The sequence below is a fragment of the Chiloscyllium plagiosum genome, unplaced genomic scaffold, assembly GCF_037043375.1.
Source record: "Chiloscyllium plagiosum isolate Xiang-an unplaced genomic scaffold, Cpla_swu_hap1 HiC_scaffold_11, whole genome shotgun sequence".
Lineage (NCBI taxonomy): Eukaryota > Metazoa > Chordata > Chondrichthyes > Orectolobiformes > Hemiscylliidae > Chiloscyllium > Chiloscyllium plagiosum.
Window position 1 is genome coordinate 48,005,879 of NW_028270149.1, and position 22,007 is coordinate 48,027,885.

The window sequence follows — 22,007 nt, forward strand, 5'->3', positions numbered from 1 at the left end:
TGGAGGGAGTGGTCTTTTCGGAACGCTGATAGGGGAGGGGAGGGAAATATATCCCTGGTGGTGGGGTCTGTTTGGAGGTGGCAGAAATGACAATGGATTGAACGATGAATACGGAGGTTGGTGGGGTGGTAGGTGAGGACCAGTGGAGTTCTGTCCTGGTGGCGATTGAAGGGGCGGGGCTCAAGGGCAGAGGAGCAGGAAGTGGAGGGGATGTGGTGGAGAGCATCGTCGACCACGTCTGGGGGGGAATTGCGGTCTTTGAAGAAGAGCTGAAATTGTGTTGCTGGAAAAGCGCAGCAGGTCAGGCAGCATCCAAGGAGAAGCTGAAAATGTGTGGCATCAAGAAACGAGTGGAGGGACTGGACACTGCAAAAGCTATGGATCTTGACAACACTCCTGTAGTAGTATTGAAGCTGTGTGTTTCAGGACCTACCACACTCTTAGTCAAGCTGTTCCAGTACAATGATAAGACTGGCATTCACGTGACAATCTGAAATTCCTAGGTGTGTCCTGCACACAGAAAGGTAGGAGAAATCTATCCAGCCAAGTACTGTACTATCAGTCTATTCATGATCATCATGCCACCAACAATAACTTGCTCACAGACACTCAGTTTGGGGTCCATCAGACCACTCAGTTCCTGACCTCAATACAGCCTTGAATCAAACATACACAAAAGAGCTAAATTCAGAGATGAAGTGAGAATAACTACCCTTGACATTAAAGCCATTAGTGACTCAGTGTGGCATCAACGAACCCTACTGAAACTAGAGCCTATGGAAATCTGGGAGGAAACTCTCTACTGGTTGGAGTCAAGGCAAGTAAAAGGTAGTTGTGCTAGCTGGGGTTCAGTCATCTCAGCTCCACTACATCTCTGCCTGCCTTCCTCAGGTTGACCTACACACAACCATTTCAGCTACTTCATCAATGACCTCCCCCCACCATTAATGATGATGTTTACCCAAAGATTGCTCAATGTTCAACAGTATTCACAACTCCTCAGGTATGGAAACAGTCCTTGTCTAAATGCAGCAAGAACTGTAGAGGGAAATCAGGAGGGGAAAAAGGGGACATGAGATAGCTTTAGCAAATAGAGTTAAGGAGAATCCAAAGGGATTTTATAAACACATTAAGGACAAAAAGGTAATTAGGGAGAGAATAGGGCCCCTTCGAAGGTCAGTAAGGCAGCCTATGTGTGGAGCCACAGTAGATGGGGGAGGTACTAAACGAGTATTTTGCACCTGTGTTTACTGTAGAGAAGGACATGGAAGATACGGAACGTGGGGAAATAGATGGTGACATCCTGAAAAATGTCCATATTACAGAGGAGGAGGCGCTGAATGTCTTGAAAGTGGATATATTCCCAGAACCTGATCAGGTGTATGCTAAAACTCTGTGGGAAGCTAGGGAAGGTATTGCTAGGCCTCTTGCTGAGATATTTGAATTATTGATAGTCACAAGTGAGGTACCAGAAGACTGGAGGTTGGCTAACTTGTTGCCACTATTTTAAAAAGATGTTAAAGAAAAGCCAGGGAACTATAGACCAGTGAGCCTGACATCAGTGGAGGGCAAGCTGTTGGAGGGAATCTTGAGGTACAGGATTTACATGTATTTGGAGAGGCAAGGACTGATTAGGGATAGTCAGCATGGCTTTGTGTATGGGAAATCATGTCTCCCAAACTTGATTAAGTTTTTTGAAGAAGTGACAGAGAGGATTGATGAGGGCAGAGCGGTAGATGTGATCTATATGGACTTCAGTAAGGCGTCGACAAGGCTCCTCATGGGAAACTGGTTAGCAAGGTTAGATCTCATGGAATACAGGGAGAACTAGCCATTTGGATGCAGAACTGGTTTAAAAGTAGAAGACAGAAGGTGGTGGTGGAGGGTTGTTTTTCAGACTGGAAGCCTGTGACCAGTGGTGTGCCACAAGGATTGGTGCTAGGTCCACTACTTTTCATCATTTATAAAAATGATTTGGATGTGAAATTAGGTATTATAGTAGTAAGTTTGCAGATGTTATCAAAAATGGAGGTGTAATGGACAGTGAAGAAGATTACCTCAGAGTACAACAGGATTTTGATCAGATGGGCCAATGGGCTGAGGAATGGCAGACAGAGTTTAAATTAGATAAATGTGAGGTGCTGAATTTTGGAAAAGCAAATCAGGGTAGGACTTATAAACTTCATGGTAAGGTCCTCAGGAGTGTTGCTGAACAAAGAGACCTTGGAGTGCAGGTTCATTGTTCCTTGAAAGTAGAGTCACAGGTAGATAGGATAGTGAAGGCGGCATATGCTATACTTTCCTTTATTGGTCAGAATATTGAGTACAGGAGTTGGGGGGTCATGTTGCGGGCTGTACAGGACATTGGTTAGGCCACTTTTGGAATATTGCGTGCAATTCTGGTCTCCATCCTGTCAGAAAGATGTTGTGAAACATGAAATGGTTCAGGAAAGATTTACAAGGATGTTGCCAGGGCTGGAGGATTTAAGCTATAGAGAGAAGCTGACCAGGCTGGGGCTGTTTTCGCTGGAGCGTCGGGAGCTGAGGGGTGACGTTAGAGAGGTTTATAAAATCATGAGGGGCAAGGATATGATAAATAGACAAAGTTTTTTCTCTGTGGTGGTGGTGTTGGGGGTGGGTGGTCCAGAACTACAGGACATAGGTTTAGGGTGAGAGGGGAAATATATTAAAGGAACCTAAGGGGCAACTTTGTCACGCAGAGGGTGGTATATGTATGGAATGAACTGCCAGAGGAAGTGGTGGAGGCTGGATGTGTACATGAATACGAAGTGTTTAGAGGGACATGGGCCAAGTGCTGGCAAATGGGACTAGATTAGGTTGGGATACATGGTTGGCTTAGACAAGTTTACCCGAAGCATTTGTTTCTGTGCTGTACATCTCTATGACTCTCAGCTTGACACCATCCAGGTCAAATCATCCCCCCGATTGGCACCATATCCACAGAGATTCACTCCCTCCATCACTAACGCTCCACAGCAGTAGTCTATACCATCCACAAGAACTGCTGTCAGAAAACACCAAGAGTGTTTAGACAGCACCTTCCAAACCTACAACCATTACTGTCTAAAAGGACAACAGTGGCAAATATATGGGAACACCACCTGCAAGTTCCCCTCCAAACCACTCACCATCCTGGCTTGGAAATATATTGCCATTTCCTCATTGTTGCTGGGTTAAAATCTTGGATTGCCTCCTTCAAGGCATTATGGCTATATCTAACACCAAATGGATTGTAGGAGTTCCAGAAAGCAGCTCAGCACTACTTGTAAATGGCAACTAGAATTGGCAATAAATGTTGGTCCAGGTAGTAATGCCCATATCCCATGAATGAATAATAATGGATGGATGTTTCACAATTATCTGTACAAAGGCAGTGGGAAACTGCAAGTTGCAAGATGAAACAAATATTTGTGTCGGTATTAGTCATGAGCTCAGATAAGTGCAGTGAGAGCATGCTATAGGGTAATGAAGTAATAGTCTCTTGACAGGCAGATGGCATTAACATAGATAAATGTAATAATATGCTTGTGGATGGAGTCAATAATAATTATGTGTACAGATTACAGGATTGTAAGTTTAAGGATATTTGAAGTCTGCCAATAGGAATGAAGAACTGATGCAAGTATCATGCAGCATATTGTGAGGCTAAGTGAGTTATCAAGGACCTGAAGTGAGGTCAATGGGTTCTTTTCTCATCTGTAAGAATGTGCAAATGCATAAAGTTTAAAATATATATATTTATATATATATATATATATATATATATATATATTCTGGATCATTTATTCATTTGGTAAAATCTATTGCTATTCACACAAATTGTTCCTGTAGTCTACTGCCAATGGCAATTAAGTCCAGTGCTTGCCAACAGGTCCTTGTGCTTGAAAGTATTTGACATCTGACTCAACAGGTACGGTAATGATTTACCTGCTTGGATAATGTTGTAGGGTGTTTTGCACATTTTAAAGTCTTTAATAAAACAGCCTTATGGGGGGAATTGTACTGAATTTCACAACTTTGCTAATAATAGAGGATGCTGCAGCTTGTATTTATTTGAGTTTATATAGATTGTTCCAAACATGAGGGGGTAGGAAGAAAGGTATGGTTCTGTACAATAGTCAACCCACCTTAAGTGACTCTTCTGATTAAAGTGAATACCCTGTAGATCCTCTTTGAGACATGTCTACTTTTGATACCCAAAAGCATAACTGTGGTTCGTATCTGAAAAAAAATTATTTTAGTTAGCCCAAAAATTAATCTGGCAGTAATGAGTTCTGCCACCTGCTCAATCAAACATTTCAGCTTCAAACCTGGGCATTCACTGTAATCTGTAACTGCATTACGGCCTTTATCTTTGACGCATCAGGCTCCTACCAACATTCAATGGGTAACATGAGTAGTATCACTAGTTGTTCTGCATGCTACAGTGAAAAATATCACAGAAACAGCATTTTCTAGGCACCATGAAATCATCACCTTCCCAGTGGATGCTGTATAGCAGGATGTGAGAGGAGTTGCTTGATAAATCCTCAGGCACAGAGGTCATCAACTGCACTCACATAGAAACAGATCACCAGGAATAGGCCCTTCAGCCCCTTGGGCTTGCTCTGCCATTCAATATGATTATGACTGATCAACCATTTTAATGTTTTTTACTCATACTATCTGCAAACCCATAATGCGATTGGTGATCAGGAATCCATCAATCTTTACTTTGATCATACTCAACAACTGAGCTCTAACAGCCTTCTGGGGTAGAGAATTCCAAAGGTTCACAACCCTCTTCATCTCGTGTCTAAATGGCAACCCCTAATTTTTAAATTGTGCCTCCAGGTTCTAGACTTCGCAACCAGGGGAAACATTTTACCTGCTGTTATCCGATCTATCCCTTTAAATATTTTGCAAGTTTCAATGAAATCACTTCTCCATCTTTCAAACTCCAGAGAATACAAGTCCAAGTTTGTCCAAGTTTTCTTCACAGGGCAGTCTCACTATCCTGGGAAAAATTCTAGTGAACCTATGTGGTACACCATGTATGCAAAGTTATCTTTCATGAGGTAGAGAGACCAAACTGCATATAGTATTCCAGGTTATTCTATACAATTAAACCAAAACTTCACTATGCACTACATCACTGGCCCAAAACTGTCCGAAGTGGAGGTGGAGCATCCGGGAATGCTTGAGCACCTTGGGAACTGCCAATGGGAAAAAGGAGAAGTCAGGCGAAACAATGTGAGGAACGAGCTGCTGCATCAATGCCGCATCCCTCCCCTTACCGCAACTACCCTCTGCCCCAAGTGTAACACAGCCTGCAGGAGCCATATACAGAATTACCCTGAGAGTGGATGAGAGTCATCCATGTCTGTGAGGGATTGCCAATGATGACTTCTGTACACAAACCCGCTTACCATAAATGCTAACTTTCCATTAGCCTTTTAATCTTTTTCCCCTAATTCAGCTCAGGTAATTTATGCCTCAAGCATTCATAATTTCACTTCTTCAAATTTAATACCCTTGCTTCAGTTTCAACTGCCTCACTTCAAACATAATGTAATATTCTATCTTATTGTGGTCACATGGCCCTGTCTGCTTCCAAAGAAGACCAAGCCTTGCATTACTATAGGAAGGGATTCCATTTTTGAACTATCTAACTGTATGCTTTTTGGGGCATCAAATTATATGGATCTATACCTGGTATCCTGGCATTAGTCGTGATGCCTATGTCCTTCGGCAGTGAGCAATACTTTGTTTTTTACCCATACTATGAGCTGTCAAGCTGATTGCTTGTAGACAAGAATAGTCCCCTAAATGATTGGCTTTGTATTCCTGTTATTAACCTGGATACAGCCTCATGGCATGAAGCAATGGGAATCTCACTGAAACAGAATCTTATAAAGAGGTATACCATACTTCTGAATTAAAGGTTTGAATGTCTCCACAACATAAGAACTTGAAACAGGAGTAGGCCATATGGTTCCATGAGCCTATCTGCCATTCAGTAAAATAATGACTCTTCATTGACATAAATTTTCTAACTGTTTTCTTGAAAACTTGATTTCCCAGCGTCCAAAACCTATCTATCATGGTGTTAAATATACTCAACAACAAAGCTTCCAAACCCCTTGAGGCCAAAATTCTTTTGAGGATTCACAAACCTCTGAGTGAAGAAATTTCTTTTTACCTCAGTCTTAAATTATTTATCTCTTATCCAAATATTCTGATCACCAATTATGGAATCTCCATTCAGTACCCACCCTGTCAAGCCCCTCAGAATGTAGAAACAAATGTTAAGATGTCCTTTTATATGCTGCATTTTGTACAACATTTTCTTGGAAAAGGATCATGTATCAGAATCACAAATAAAAAAGTTGATAAGAAAAAGGAAGATGGAAGTTGGGAAGCTGGTGCTTCAAAGTAAGTGCTATCTCTCAGAGTTCTTGGCAGTTGCACAAGATTGTTTGGACTTGTTCAAAAGAGAAAACACTGGGCGAAAGCTTATAGGGGATGAGTGAAGTACAATATGGTGAGATTTGTTGCTAATTTGGACAAGAAATGTGGCAAGGCCCATATTGATGTAGGGAACATTTTGCTACATCTTTTAGACTTGTCATAAGCAGTGAGTTTCTCGTGAGCCGTAATTAAGGAGGTTTGTTGCTTGTTAAGTGTCTTTTGACATCCAGCTCACCTTATTATAACACAGCTATACCACTGGCATCTCTCTGTTAATATGGAAGATTGCCCAGGTATATCGTGTGCTCAAAAAGCAGGACAAATCCAACCTGGCTAATTTCTGCACCATTTGTCTATTCTCAATCATCAGTGAAGTGATGGAAGACACTATCAAGTATCATTTGCTCAGCAACAACCTTCTCATTGACACCCAGTTCGGATTCTGCCAGTGCCACTCAGCTCTTTGGTTCAAATATGACCAAAAAGCTGAAATGCAAAAGTGTGGTGAAAATGACAGTCATTGAAATCAAGGCTCCACTCGACCAAGTGTGGCATCAAGGAGTCCTAGCAAAACTGGATTCAAGGGGCAAATTTTCTTCTGGACAGAGACATAATCCGGCACATAGGAAGATGGTTATGCTTGTTGGAGGTAAGTCGTCTCAGCTCCAGGACATCGCTGTAGAAATTCTTCAGGGTAGTGTCCTAGGCCCAACCATCTTCAGCTGCTTCATCAATAATCGTCCCTTCATCATAAAGTCAGAAATAAGGATGCTTGCTGATGAAGGTGGCACAGTGGTTAGTACTGCTGCCTCACAGTGCCAGGGACCCAGATTCAATTCCAGCTTCGGGCGATTTTCTGTGTCGAGTTTGCACATTCACCCCGTGTCTGCGTGAATTTCCTCCAGCTGCTCTGGTTTCCTCTCACAGTTCAAAGATGTGCAGGTTAAATGAATTGGCCATGTGAAATGCAGGGTTACAGGAATACAATAGGGAGATGGGTCTGGGTGGGATGCTATTTCAAGGATTGGTGTGGACTTGATGGACTGAATAACCTGCTTCTGTGCTGTAGGTATTCAAAAAAATGAGAGCATGATGTTCAGCACGATTTGTGACTCATCAGATACTGAGCCATTCCATGTTCAAATGTAACAAGATCTGGACCATATCCAGGCTTAGGCTGAACAAGACAAGTAACACTGTGCCATGCAAATTCCAGGCAATGGCCATCTCCAATATGAGAAAATTTAGATATTGCCCCTTGACATTCAATGGTGTTACAATCACTGAATCTCCCCCTATCAGCAACCTGGAGCGTTACCACTGACCAAAAACTGAATTGGACTGGCTATACAAGTGCAATTACAGCTACAACAGCAGGTCAGAGGCTAGGAATACTGTAACGATTAACTCATCTCCAGACTCCCCAAAGACACAAGTCAGGAGTGTCATGGATAACCCCCCAGTTGCCTCAATAGTGCAACTCCAACAACATTCAAGAAGATTGGCATCAATCAGGATAATGCAGCCCGCTTGATTTTCACCACATCCACAAACATCTATCCCTCCATCACAGACAATCTATAGGAGCAATGTGTACCATCTAAAAGATACACTGCAGAAATTCACTAAGACTTTTTAGACAGCACTTTCTAAACCCACAATCACTTCCTTTAAGAAGGACCAAGGCAGCAGATACATGGAAACACCACCACCTTCAAGTTCTCCTCCAAGCCACTGATCATCCTGACTTGGAAATATATTGCCATACTTTCAGTGTTTTGGGGTCAAAATCCTGGAATTCCCTCCCTAACAGCATTATGGATCTTTCTATAGCATTCAAGAGAGCAGTTCACTACCACCTTCTCAAAGGCAAGTAGGGACAGGCAATAAATACTGGCCGAGCTAGTGACACCCATGTCCCATGATTGAAAAAAGGATTAATTTAAACCAAAAAAGGTCAGAGGTCTCCCTTCTGAATCAGAACAAATGCAAGTTCATCTATCAACTAAATCAGAAAAAAATGTAATCCTGTGCCCCAAGAAGCACAAAGTCATGCAGGGCAAACTGGCATCACATCCATAAATATTCAGTCACTCCACCATTAATGTTCAGTAGCAGCAATGTGTACTACTTACAAGATACACTGCAGAAAATCACCAAGATCCTCAGACATCACCTGCCAAACTCACTACCACCTCCATCCAGAAGGACAAGGACAGCAGATGCATGTGGACACCACTACCTGCAAGTTCCCCTCCAAGTCACTCACCATCCTGCATTGGAAATATATCATTGTTCCTTCACTGTCACTGTATTACAATTTTAGAATTTCAAGTGAACTGCAGGCTTTCCTATAACACATGGACAGCAGCAGTTGAAAAACGTAGCTCAGCACCATCTTACCAAGGGCAATGAGGGACGGGCAACTAACATTGGTCAAGTCAGCAATGCCCCCATCCCATTCAGCTTTCTACCTTACTTTTTATCTTATGAAACTCACAAAACAATCAATGCATTCAGAAATCTCAACGTGGAAGCCTGTTAAATTCAGCTCACCACTTGTTTTGATGAAATCCACTGGACCCCAGACACCAATATCTCAGAGGATAATCCATAGGCACCGGCCATATGCTTTCATGTCCATGGACATTAGCATCCAACATGTTCCAGTCACTAAGAACCCACGTCACTTTGCCAATCTATTTACAGGACACTTCCATGCTTCAATGCTGTAGTTTGGGCTGCACCAGCAAGTATTATTGCAATTCCGCAGGATATACATTTTGTGCTCAGGGACTTAGATCCAGCCCATGGCTGGAACAGGCTACATCTCATGTTTGTGGATGTGATGCCAGGTGGGCTCTTTGATCACTGTCGCAGTGTTCTCACTCTGAGCTTACTCAGATGCTCACAGTATCATCGCTGTGCTTGCCTTTGTGCACCTTTTCTCCTCAGTCAGAGATCCCAGACTCACATTGCTTCTGTCTTGTCTTGTCGTTTAGTGCAGATGCAAAGAAAGTAAGCCTAGATCTGAACCATGTCAAGGGAGATTGCCTTCAGTCAGGGGATCCTATTATAGTACATCAGGGGCAAGGTAAAGTGGTTGTGTGTGAGGTATTGAAGCTTATGCTGGAGAAGTTGAGAAGGTCATTGACCTTCTTCCTACAGTGCTGGGCATTTCTCCAGACAGCTGAGACTGCTTTAACCCAGGTAGCAACCTTGAACCAACTCGTGGCATTGTTTGATGTCACTGCTGGTCCCGGGGGAATAGGAACTCTTGTACCAACCCAACCACCATGAAGTCCCTGCCCACAAAATGTGTTGTTGAAATCATCCTGTCTGCCATGTGTGGGGCAAACATCAGGAAATGTGTCAGGCAGATCCAGATTGACAGTGCTTGTTCAGGCCTTTAAAAGTGACTTGCATTCATGGAATGCTGGTGAATTCTAGAATATCCACTGAGTGGCGAGTCATTCTGGGAATGATGTGTAGTAAGATGGGGCCAGAATTGGATGTGAGAGATACCTTATGAATTGGCTAGGTAGTTAATGAGGCAAGTTTGATAAAATATGGCAAGAAATCTCATTGAGCTCCAAGGCGGAAAACATTGTAAACACCTCAGTACAACTCAGACTTTGTGAGAAAAAAGCGCTAGATTCAGCCCTTTGAAAATTGTCATGCCAGATAGATCCTTAAGAAATGTGTAAAGATTTTAAGGGGCAGTTAATTGGCATCAACTACATTCCCTGTTCCTTCCCCTCACCACTCCTGTGAAAATTCAGAACTATTCCAGAGAGATTGAACACTGAGATGATCTTCAGGACCGCGATTTTTAATTCTTGCCTCCAGAGACCCTTACCTCATGATTCTTTGAACATTCAGCCTCTAGTGTTTGTCTTGTATGCTTACCTTTTCAGGTCCAACCTGAAGCATTCTCAACCAGCTTCAACAAGAGAGGTAGAAGTTGGGGAAACCTCTTTTGAGGGCTCTTGAGATGGTTTTGTTGGGGAATATAAAAGTAATTAAAATAACACATCAAGGACTCAGCTAGGGGCAGGCTATTATAAATCTAACATTGTGAAATGAGACAAGGTTAATTAGTTATCTTATAGTAAAGGATCTTCAGGGGAAAACTGATTGTAACTTAGTAGAATTTCATAGTAAGTTTGAGATTGATGTGACTAAATATAAAATCTGGGCATTGAATTAAACAAAACTAAAAAATTGAGCTTTATTGATTGAATTGGCTAATTAGGTTAGGGAATTTGATTTAGAGATATAACAATAGATAAGCAATGACAAACATCAAGTAAAACTTAGAATTCTCAACTGCATATTTTATGGAGAGGCAAAATGCACAGTTAATGTGGTACATCCACAGCTAACTGGAGAACCAAAAGAAAGATTTTAAAAAAATGTAATTGGGTGACACTGGCTGGCCAGCATTTCTTGCCCATCCAGAGTTGCCCTTGAGAAGGTAGACCCACAATGCCATGAAGAGAGGGAGTTACAGGATTTTCAACCAGCATCACGAGAAGAACGCAAGTTTTCCAAGTCAGGATCGTGGGTAGCTGGGAGAAGAACTTACAGGTGGTGGTGTTTCCATGTTTTTGCTGCCCTTGTTCTTGCAGATGGTTTGGGAAGGTGCTGTCTATGGAGCCTATATAGATCATCTACATTGCTATAACTGAACATTGGTAGTGGAGGGAGTGATAGTTGTGCATCTACTGCCATCAAATGTATTGCTTTGCCCTTGATGGTGTCAAGCTTCTTGAAGGTTATTGAAGCTGCACTCATCGAAGCAAGTGGGAATATTCCATCACACTTCATACTTGTGCTTTGGACAAGCTTTGAGCAATCAGGTGGTGAGGTACTGCAAGATTTCTAACCTCTGACCTACTCTTTTAGCTGCAGTATTTAGATAGCTTGTCCAGTTCAGTTTCTGGTGAGTGAAAACCATTAAGATTTTGGTAGAGGATAATTCAGCAATGGTAATGCCATTGAATGTCAAAGAACTATATATAGATTATCTCCTAGTTAAGATGGTCACAATGCTTATGTAGTGTGAATTTTTTTCAAAGCCTTGCATCCAAGTAGACTGCATCCACTTGCTCCTTTCATCAACTCTACTAATTACATCCTTGAAGAAGTCCACTAGATTTGTCAAGCATGATTTCCCTTTTAATAAATCCATGCTGACTCTGCCTGATCCTATCACTGTTTTCCAAATGTTCAGCTATTAATTCTTTGACAATGGACACTTGCATTTTCCCCATTGACATCAGGCTGACTGTTCTGTAATTCCTAGTTTTCTCTCTGTCTCCTGTTTTAATTAGGGGTGGGGTGGGGATCACATTAGCTACCCTCTCATCTGTAAGAATGTTCCAGGGTCTATAGAATCTTGGAAGATTACCATCAATGCATCCACTATTTCTAGGGCCATTTCCTTAAGTACTCTGGTGTATAGATTGTCAGTAGCTGGAGAGTTGACAGCCTTCAATCCTGTCAATTTCCCCAACATGTTTCCCTACTAATACTGATTTTGTTCAGTACACCCCTCTCACTAATCACTGTGTTCTCTATCACTTCTGGCAGGTTATTTGTGTCCACAGATACAAAGCATGTATTTAGTTGGTCAGCCACTTATTTATTCTCCATTATGAATTCCTCTATTTTTGACTGTAAGGGAGTCTTCATCAAGCATTTTCTCTTCATATCTGTGCAGAAACTTGCACAGTCAGTTTTTATGTTCCCCTTATATTCCATTTTCCCTTTATCAGTCACTCTGCGGCTGATGTATAAGTTCAGCATGGATTTATTGAAAGGTAAAACAGGCTTGATTGGTCAACTCCTACTTTTATTCCTCATGTTCTTTTGTTTATTTTTGTCATGAAGGGCGCAGATACACACTGCAGTATTTGGACAGAACCCATGTCAGTCAGGGCCACCTGGATTTCACCCAGCAGTTGAGTGAGTAACATGGAAGCAGGTGTGAAATCCTTCTGAGAGAAGGCAACATCTGTCATTCATGTGGTTGTGTCTCAGTGATCCCTTTATTCTGAAGAAATCAGAGTTCAGGGAATTTGAGACACTGCCAAAACTTCTATCACAATTTCCAAGCCAGGGAGTATTTTGGAGTGTGGAGCTAAAATGGCAATCTCAGAGCTTTCATCAAAACTATCAGATGCTAGCTCTTGCCATATGCTTCATTGTTAGCTGTATGGTCTAAATGTCAGGAATGGGCATTAAATGTACTTGTGGAGGAGTGATTGAGCAAATCAACAGCTACAGAATATGAAATGAAGACAGCATAATTTAAAAATATGATTGTAAAGGATTTGGGTTCGTGGGATGGTTGTTCCCAGGCAGAGTTCAGTATTACTGAAAAAGACTAGAGGGTAACAGGTGTTGAAGGAGAAGTGGATGTAGATGTGGCTGTAGCTGGTCTGATTCAGGATTAATACTATGGTAATGAAGGTAATGAAGTAATTAATATAGTATTCATTACCATAGTATTCATTACCATAGTATTAATAAAGGAATAAAGGGATCACTGAGACACAACCACATGAATGACAGATGTTGCCTTCTCTCAGAAGGATTTCACACCTGCTTCCATGTTACTCACTCAACTGCTGGGTGAAATCCAGGTGGCCCTGACTGACATGGGTTCTGTCCAAATACTGCAGTGTGTATCTGCGCCCTTCATGACAAGAATAAACAAAAGAACATGAGGAATAAAAGTAGGAGTTGACCAATCAAGCCTGGTATTGATATGGTATATCATCTGTTGGAAATTTTATCAGAAAAGACATTTTTAGAAAGGAGGAAATGATTTCAAAGGAAAGGGATTAGTAGAACCGGAGTTAGAGATTGATGGGTGGCACTGGAAAAGCAGAGCCGGTCGTCACCCTCAACAACTTCGCCTTAAAAATTCAATTGGCTGAACTGGTCCTCACGCTCAACAATTTCTCCTGAAAACCTGACTGGCTGTGCTTTTTTAAAAATTAGATTAGATGATTTACAGTGTGGAAACAGCACCACACTTTTTGGCTCTGATCTCCAGCATCTGCAGTCCTCATTTTTCCCTTAGAGACTGATGTCTGCTAGGTTGGAATGTTACTTGGCACAGAAACTGAGGGAAGAAAGAAGGAGGTTATTTTAGAAATAAATCCAGTGTGGAATTGCAATGCAAGAAAGGTTCCATTGTTATGCTAATTAAAATTGGTAATTGAATTCAATGTTGTTGCTTCTAAGAACAGCTATCATTTTTACTATGATACAATTCATATTATGAAGGCTGAAATTGAGCTTCAATGCATGGGTGGGTGGGGATGGAGTTAGAGAAATTATATGTATGATGTACAGCCGTCCATTGTTTAGTACCATTTGTTCTGCTACTCAGAACTGACGAATGAAAAAAATGAAGAAATAATAAAATATTGTAACTATTTATAATCCCTAAAGTTGCACTCCCCAAAATAAAGATAAATGTTCTAATTCACAAATAAATCAAAATAATTAATATAAACGCAGATTACTGGATCTGTTCTGATGTAAGATCACAGAACTGAAACTCTAACAGTTTCTTTTTCTGCAGATGCTCCCAGATCAGCTGACAATTTTGAGCATAGTTTGTCCTTATCTCTGATTTCCAACAATTGCAATATTTTAGACTTATGTTGCTTCATCATAGATGTTTGTTGCAACTTGCTGGACTTGATTGAAAACCAGAAGTCCAGCCTCTTATTATGGCATCTACACTTTTCATGGTAGTGGGTGTTGGAGCATATCAAGTTTTACAAAACAGTGGCAGTGATACGTAACCTTGACTGAACATTTTAAGACAACTATCTGAAATAACTCCACACTGTCACCAAGTCACCTTCATTTACACATGGAGAGTCCTTGACACTGATCCAGCTCCCTCAGAGCCTGCTATTAGTGCGAGCAGGATGTCTGACACCCCTGTTTGTATCTGTCAGCTAGGGTTCCCTGATTCGACCAGATTAACAGTCTCAATCTATTCTCATAGATTCCCTCAATCTAACCTCATATTCTATGAGGTGCACCTGGCTAACCTTGTTACAATCACTACACAACCTAAACTTCGTGCACATCCCAAGTTTGTTGCTGCATTTCCAATGTTTTAAGTTTTCAGATCCAGTAATTGGCACTTAGCCTTATATTAACAGATACAATTATGATTTTCTAAATTATTATAAAAATTGGAATCATGAGTTTATTTTCTTCTTTTAATATTAGTTCCAAATATCTAATTTACTTGTTGTAGCTATTTAGTTATTCCCATTCTTTGAGCTTGTCTTGACCACTCTAACCAGCTGTCACTTTAATTATTTCAAAATCAAAATAAATTAGTACTTTCTATCTCTATGCACGTTTAAACCTATTCATTTTTTTTTCTAGGCAGCTCATTGCTTCCACAAGGGAATAAATCCTGAGCTGATCAATCTAATCATTCTAAACAAATGTCTATAGACCAGTTAGATCATGTTGTCATAAAAACTGTGTTAAATTGCATAGATCAATTCCTCCATTCTGATTTTAGCAGAACCAGTCCAAATTCCACTTTTTTCAATTATATGCATACCATCCACTTTTATTTTAATAATCTGAAAATGCTCACAGCTAACTGAGGTGAAGACAGATTTACACATACTTCCATTTTCTTACAATGTAAACAAAATTATAAATTAGATGCTGCTGCTTTGAAAAAGGTTATGGACAATTCTAATAAATAATTAGAAGACTTTCCATTCATTTAGCTGACTAATATATTTTCTTAAATATGTTCAGGACTCACTTTTTACTTATATGTTTTCTTACAGAAGTTTTGCACAAATTTGAGTTTGCTTTGGCAGCATCTTAACAATCAATGGTTAAAGATGATCTTCTTTTACATAATATAGGAGCAAAATATAATGTAGTGATCCCAAGAAAAGCTGTGACAGTTTGTTACAAGTCATGCACTTCGCTTACTCACAATTACTGTACTGTTAAAACTAACACAGAGAAGAAAGGCAATGGTACTTAAAAGTTGAAATAATGAGGGCAGGTTGAATAAATTTGGCTTGCCTGATTATGTAGAATGATAAGGGGTGATTGGGCAAAACTGTAATCAATGGGAATAGGGGGAAGCACTACTGTTGGAGTCACATCTAGCAGAAAGATGGCCTTGGTTGTTGGAGGACAGACATCTCAGCCTGGGGACATCACTGCAGGAGCTTCTCAGGGCAATGTCTCAGGCCCAACCATCTTCATTTGATTCATCAACGATCTTCCCTATAACATAAAGTCAGAAGTAGGGATGTTTGCTAATGATTACACAATGTTCAGTAGCATACATAACTCCTTAGATATTGAAGCAGTCCATGGACACATATTGCAAGATTTGGAGAACAACTGGACTTGTGTTGAGAAGTGACAAGAAACATTCATGGCACGCAAGTGCCAGACAATGACTATCATCAACAAAATAATCTAACCATCACACTTTGACCTCCTTCAATGACATTCCCATTTCAATATCATTATTAATGTTATCAATATCCTCATTGTTACCATTGAACAGAAACTGAACTGGACCAGCCATATAAATAATGCGGCTATAAATTCAGATCAGAGACTAGGAATCTAGCAGCAAGTAACTCACCTGTTGCCTTCTCAATGTCTGTATATTGTCTAGAAAGCACAAGTCAGCAGTACGTTGGAATACCTTCCATTTCCTGGATAAGTGCGGCTCCAATGACACTCAAAAAGGCTGACAACATTCATGACAAAGAGATTGGTATCACATCTATCACTTTCTGCTGATGCACAGCACTGACGCACACTGACAATGCATACCATCTACAAGGATGCTCTGTAGAAATACATCAAGGCTCCTTTGACAGCAGCTTCCAAACCTATGTTCTATAACATCTAGAAGGTCCTGGACGACAGTAACATCACTACAGTTTCCCATTTGAAGCATACTTCATTCTAGGAGAAGTTGCCTGAAGCCCTAAAATTGTTGATCTCAATATTGAGTCCAGAATGCCATAGAGTTCACAAGTGGAAAATGAAGTGCTGTTTTTCCAGCTTGTCCTGAGCTTCACTGGGGCACTGTAGCAAGCTTGAGACAGAGACATTGGAACAGGATGGTGTGTATTGGATGGAGGCCTTAGTAGAGATCACTTAATTGGCTGCTGCCAGCAAAATGATACCCTTGTCCCTTTCTATATACAGCAAAGTCTCTTTGGATAATTCGGCTCATTAACCTTTTCTTTCTCCCCAGATGCAACTTGATCTGCTGAAAATTGAGGTTTACAGTTTTTATTTCAGATTTTGACCCCTTTTGCCAACCTGGGCATGGAAATCTGGAAGTTATATCAAAAGACATGGATTAAATGTAGATAGATGGTGATGAGATAGAGAATGCAGCAATCTGAGTGAGTGATGAAATTGGCTCAAGGGCTTAGATGACCTACTGTTGTTCTTAAAGTTTCTCCTAAATATTAATTCTTCAATATATGTATGTTGTCTTACATTTTCCTTAAATTTGTTGGCTACGGCTTGTATCTCTAAGTTTTTCTATTTAAGATAACTCAATGGTCAAAGGTGAGCCAATGGCAGCATTAAAATTGAATTCTGATTTCACAATTGCTGTTGTTGTAAAAAATACTCAGGATGTATGCTTAACTGGCAGAATTTATGTTGAGTGCATATTGTTATTTTTCTCAAGACGTGATTATAGGTTACTTTCTTCTCTATGGTAGTTGGTGTGATGAAAGTGTCAAACTACTTGTGCTATTTTTATACAACTGAGTGGCCTCCTAGACCTCTGCACAGTGCGCTTTAGTGTTTGCCACATTTGGGTGCACTAGAGATTGACACATAGACCAGAATGAATAAATTTTGAATGCTCTGTTTGATAACAGGAGTTAGTGACTTGAGTTTTTAAAACAATAGAAATCACATTTTTTAATTTACCTTTTTTAAAATTCCCAATTTCATTAACTGAACTCAAACTTTAAAAACTGTCATGGGAGGTTTTTATACAAACTCTATGGATCAGAATCAAAATCCTATAGTGAGGAAGCAGGCCATTTGGCCCATTGAGTCCCACCCAGACTCACCTTATCCCTATAATCCTGCATTTCCCAAGGCTAATCCACATAACCTACATATCTTTAGACTGTGGGAGGAAATCAGAGCACCCAGAGGAAACCCATGCAAGCACGGGGAGAAAGTGCAAACTCCACATTTACATTGACCTAAGGCTGGAATCGAACCTAGGTCCCTGGCGCTATGAGGCAGCAGTGCTAACCAGTATGCCACAGCAGTGCTAACCACTGTGCCACTATGCTGTCCTAGTTAGTTAAGCAACATAACTATGATTTTTTTTCATATTTTCTTGTAAGTGGTAAATCTTAGCTAACTCTTGATTCGTATTATGTGAATATGTCTGTGAAATATAGGATTTTTGTATTTCATTCTACTGTTGCTGCTACCATCTGTTAACTGAAGAGGTCAATAACATCATTCCTGGCTGGTTCATTTAATTAAAATACTTATTAAAACATGTTTTGTCTGGTGGCTTAACTTTCTGTTGGGAATTAATTATCATGCAGAGTGGAAAAACTGGTTTTTAAAATATGCACTTTTGCAGCTGTCAAAAAACCAAATGATAACAATATTATGTTTGTTGGAGCTCACTCTGAAGTGAATTCCTTTTAGGAGCAAGGTAACTCCAAGGTCGTATGCTTAACAATGAAAGTTTGGAATCAAATCAAGTGCTGTGATTGACTAACTCAATACCTAAACCAGGCAGAATGACAATATGCTACTGTATAGCTGATGACTGACCAGCCAGTCTGTACATTAATGGAAACTGAAAGGGGTAGGTTGCTTATTAGGGGTCAGGATACTTCCCATTCAGCCCTTAGTACCTTTAAAGAGCACACTGATCCGAGGTGAACAAAGCAGAATTTACCAATGCTTAATTTGTTGACTAAGCTCCAGCAGTGACCCGTGTGGACTTATGGACCCTGAATCTTGGCTCTACCAAACAAACTTAGAGTCACAGAGTCATAGAGATGTACAGCACAGAAACAGACCCTTCAGTCCAACTCGTCCATGCCGACCAGACTTCCCAACCTAATCTAGTCCCATTTGCCAGCACTTGGCCCATATCCCTACAAAAGTTTCCTATTCATATAGCCATCCCGATGCCTTTTAAATGTTGTGATTGTACCAGCCTCTACCACTTCCTCTGGCAGCTCAGTCCATACACGTACCACCCTCTGCATGAAAACATTGCACTTTAGGTTCCTTTTTGATCTTTCCCTTCTCATCCTAAACCTATGCCCTCTAGTTCTGGACTCCCCAACCCCAGGGAAAATACTTTGTCTATTTATCCTATCCATGCCCCTCATGACTTTATAAACCTCTATGAGGTCAGCCCTCAGCCTTTGATGCTCCAGGGAAAACAGCCCCAGCTTATTCAGCCTCTCCTTCTACCTCAAATCCTCCAACCCTGGCCACATCCTTGTAAATCTTCTCTGAACACTTTCAAGTTTCACAACATCCTTCCAATAGGAAGGAGACCAGAATTGCACACAATATCCAAAAGTGGCCTAACCAATGTCCTGTATAGGCACAACATGACCTCCCAACTCCTATACTCAATGTTCTGACCAATAAAGGAAAGTATACCAAACACCTTCTTCACTATCCTATCTACCTGCGATTCTACTTTGAAGGAGCTATGAATCTGCACTCCAAGGTCTCTTTGTTCAGCAACACTCCCTAGGACCTCACCATTACGTGTATAGGCCCTGCTAAGATTTGCTTTCCCAAAATGTAGCGCCTCACATTTATCCAAATTAAACTCCAACTGCCACTTCTCAGCCCATTAGCCCATCTGATCAAGATCCCGTTATAATTGGAAGTAACCTTCTTCGCTGTCCACTACACCTCCAATTTTGGTGTCATCTGCAAACTTACTAATTGTACCTCCTATGTTCACATCCAAATCATTTTGGAATTTCATATGGGGAGTGAGTGTGCACCCAAGCAGTATGAGGAAATCAAAAGTAGACAGGCAGGAGGCTGGAAGAACAGAACAAGACAGGTAGCACCAGGAGGTTGGGAAGTCAACGTTTTGGGTGTAACCCTTTTTCAGGACTGGGGTGGGTGTAGGTGAGCTGCAGATAAAGGGGGATGGGGTAGGGAGAAGGGAAGGGTGGTGAGGTAGGGATAAATGAACACAGGTAGAGGGTACAACCTGGTTGGTTAATGGGAGGAATTAACCCGTTTGGTAGCTGGAAGGAAGAGTCAGTTAGGGGAATGGAAGGGAGGAGGCAGGGCTAGAAAGGGAGTCAGGGGATAGCAAGGAGGTTATTTCAAATTGGATAATGTTGAGTCCTCCAGGCTGTAGGCTGCACAGGTGAAAGACGAGGTGTTGTTTCTCCAATTTGCGGTCTGATTTGTTGTGGCAATGGAGGAGACTGAGGACATTCATGTCGGAAAGGGAATGGGAAGGGGAATTAAAATTGGTGGTGACTGGCCATTCCCAACTCCCTTTCTAGCCCCTACCCCTCCCTTCCATTCCTCTGATTGACTCTTCCTTCCAGCTACCAAACGGATTCATTCCTCCCATTGACTAATCAGGTCATATTCTCTATCTGTGTTCATTTATGTCGACCTCACGACCCTGCCCCTCTCCCCACCCAAAACATTCCCCCGACCACACTTTATCTGCAGCTCCCCTTACACCCACTCCCAGTCCTGAAGAAGGGTCATACCCAAAACATTGACTTCTCTACCTCCTGTGTGGCTTGCTGTGTTCTTCCAGCCTCCGGCTTGTCTACCTTGGATTCCAACATCTGTGTTTTTTTTTTGTTTCTATATGAGTTAATCAAACATTTTAAATATGAATTTCTCAGATACTTGCTTTGGATAATCTTAATTGTAGATAAGTTTTGAACTTTGAGACATTGAGCTCCACTAAAATAAAGTGAAGCATTTTTGATTAATCTGCCCAGACAGAGAGAAATCAAAAACAAAAACAGAAATTGCAGGAAAACTTCAGCAGGTCTGGCATCATCTGTGGAGAGAAACTGACCTGAACTGAACTCCAGTTCTGAAGAAGGGTCACTGAAATGTTAACTCTGCTTCCTCCCCCCAAATACTGGCAGGCCTACTGAGCTTCTCCAGCATTTTCTGTTTTCATTCCAGGCTACCAAATCTCTCCACCAATGAGCTAGTGCTCGAAGAACAGAAGAAATATGAAGTATAAATGCTTATAATGCTCAGAATCAAGTCCTACCTATTCTGAAATTATGTCATAACATGCCTGAAAATGTGTTGCTGGAAAAGCGCAGCAGGTCAGGCAGCATCCAAGGAACAGGAAAATCGACGTTTCGGGCATAAGCCCTTCTTCAGCCATTCCTGAAGAAGGGCTTATGCCCGAAACGTCGATTCTCCTGTTCCTTGGATGCTGCCTGACCTGCTGCGCTTTTCCAGCAACATATTTTCAGCTCTGATCTCCAGCATCTGCAGTCCTAACTTTCCCCTCATAACATGCCTGAACAAGTTGATTAAAAAGATTGAAATGCAGAGAAAAGAGATGTAGCATGTGTGCAGGTCAACTTATTGTAAAAATCAGTCCATCTAGAAAATTGTTATTTTGGATTTTCAGTAGGAAGGCGGTTAGACGTAGTTAGAAGTGTGCAGAGAGATGACAATAGTAATGATGGTGTGACAGCAGTACATTATAAGACAAGCTATTAAAAGGAACAAGTTAATGTATTTTGAAATGTGAAGCTCGGCAGGTTCTTGACTGAATTTCCACTGCATGTTCCAAGTATAAATTTATACAATGTATTGTTGTGGACTGCCAGATAGATGATTAATAAGTCATTTGGTGTTTTATTATGTAAAATATATTTTATTTATGTTGCTTTACCTGACTATTAACCTGATCATTGAGTACTGTTTAATGAACAGTATGTGCATTTGCAAACTTAAAAATCTTTAGCCAGTCTTCTCTGACATCAATCTGTATGGCATCTAACGTATGTTTGTAATTTTTAACATTCAAAAGGGAGTCTCTTTGATGTCATTTATATGGACTTCCAGAAGGTGTTTGGTAAGGTTTTCCACAAGATGAAGGCACACAATATTCAGGGGTAAATGTTTTCTTAACATTTGGTTAGTACTGTAATTGATAGGGAGGTAGGAAACAGAGAGTAGTGAGAAACCGAATCTGATTGATTATTTGAAAATTGATAGGAGATAAAATTGAGGTATTCAAAATTAATAAGAGGATGTAATCTTAAAGTCAGAACATGGTTACTTAGGTATGAAATTAGGAAAGACTTTTTCACCTAAAAGGTTGTGGATTATAGAGTCCTACAGCATGGAATCAGACCCTTTGGGTCAAACTGTCCATGCCGACCAAAATGTTGTTCCACACTAACCCCATTTCCTTGCACTTGGCCCATATCCTCCTAATCTTTTCCTATCCATAT